This window comes from Elephantulus edwardii, unplaced genomic scaffold, assembly GCF_000299155.1.
Source record: "Elephantulus edwardii isolate Elephantulus edwardi_28Jun2011 unplaced genomic scaffold, EleEdw1.0 scaffold00154, whole genome shotgun sequence".
In the NCBI taxonomy this organism is placed as follows: domain Eukaryota; kingdom Metazoa; phylum Chordata; class Mammalia; order Macroscelidea; family Macroscelididae; genus Elephantulus; species Elephantulus edwardii.
The window spans coordinates 7,155,395-7,157,261 of NW_006399904.1; positions in this window are offsets into that span (position 1 = coordinate 7,155,395).

The following is a 1,867-nucleotide window of genomic DNA, read 5'->3' on the forward strand; positions in this document are numbered from 1 at the left end:
CATATTAAAAAGAATATATGCAAACCTGAGAGCCAACACTATTCTCAATGCAAAGAGATTAAAAGCATTCCCCCTAAGAACAGGAACTAGGCAAGGATGCTCACTATCACCTCTCCTATTCAATATTGTATTGTAAGTCTTAGCAATAGCAATAAGACAAGAGAAGGAAATAAGAGGTATCCAAATTGGCAAAGAGAAGGTAAAATTATCTCTATATGCTTATGATATGATCGTATACTTAAAAAATCCTAAAAACTCAGAGAGAAAACTACTGGATATAGTTGACCAATTCAACAAAATGGCAGGATACAAGATCAACATACAAAAATCAATTGGATTTCTTTACAGTGACAAAGAAAATACAGAATTGTAGCTAAGAAAAATGATACCCATCACAATAGCGAATCACAAGATTAAATGCTTGGGAGTGAATCTAACTAGAAGCACAAAGGACTTATTCAAAGAAAATTTCAAAATATTACTACAAGAAACAAAAAGAGACCTGATGAAATGGAAGAATAAACCTTGCTTTTGGATAAGAATACTCAATATTTTGAAAATGAGAATCCTACCAAAGGCAGTTTACACGCTCAATACAATCCCAGTACAAATACCAATTCCATTCTTTAACGAGATGGAAAAAGCAATCTCCAATTTAATTTGGAATGGAAAGAGACCCTGAATAAGCAAAGCACTCCTTAAAAAGAAACAAGGTAGAAGATGTATCACTGTCTGATTTAAAGTCCTACTACACTGCCGTGGTGGTTAAGACAGCATGATACTGGTACAATGACAGAAACATAGATCAGTGGGATAGAATAGAAAATCTAGAAATCAGCGCATATACCTATGGTCAACTAATTTTTGACAAGGAGATGAAATCAGTTAAGTGGGAAAATGACAGCCTTTTGAACAATTGGCGTTGGCAAAATTGGAAAATCATCTGCAGAAAACTCAAGCAAGATCCACACCTCACACCATACACAAAAACCAACTCAAAGTGGATCAAGGACCTAGGCCTAAAAACAAATACTATAAACTTCATTAGAGAAAAGCTTGGGAGAACCCTAGAAGCTCTAATCCACAGCCTGAACAGTCTTCCAAACATCCTGAAAAACCTACACACAAACAGGAGAGGATAAATTGATGATTGAGACCCTCTAAGAAACAAATCATTATGCACATCCAAAGACTTCTCCAACAGGATAAAAAGGGAAGCCACAGACTGGGGGAAAAATATTTGCAAATGACATGTCTGACTTACTTATAGAATTTATAGAATACTTGACATCACAGCAAGATAAGGTAAACATCCCAATCGCAAAATGGGCACAGGATATGAACAGACATTTCACGAAAGAAGACATTCAAATGGTGAACAAACACATGAAGAAATGTTCAAAATCCTTTGCTCTAAGAGAGATGCAAATCAAAACAACTGTAAGATATCATCTCACCACAGTAACAATAGCAAAATTTAACAGAGCAGCAAACAACAAGTGTTGGCAAGGTTGTGGAGAAACGAACCCCTTATTCACTCTTGGTGGAAGTGTAAAATTGTACAACTACTCTGTATGGTGCTGTCTCAGAAAGCTGGAAATAGAAACACCATTTGACCCAGCAGTTCCACTACTGGGAATATGCCCTAAGAAACCAGAACTGCCATCCAAAAAGATATATTCACACCCATGTTTATTGCTGCTTTTCCCCCCACAATACCAAAGAGTTGGAAACAACCCAAGTACTCATTAACAAGTGAATGGATAGAGAAGCTCCAGTATAATCACATAATAGAATATTATGCAGCATTATGCACAAAGAACTAATGAAATATTATACAAAATTGGTGACCCTGGAGGACATTATG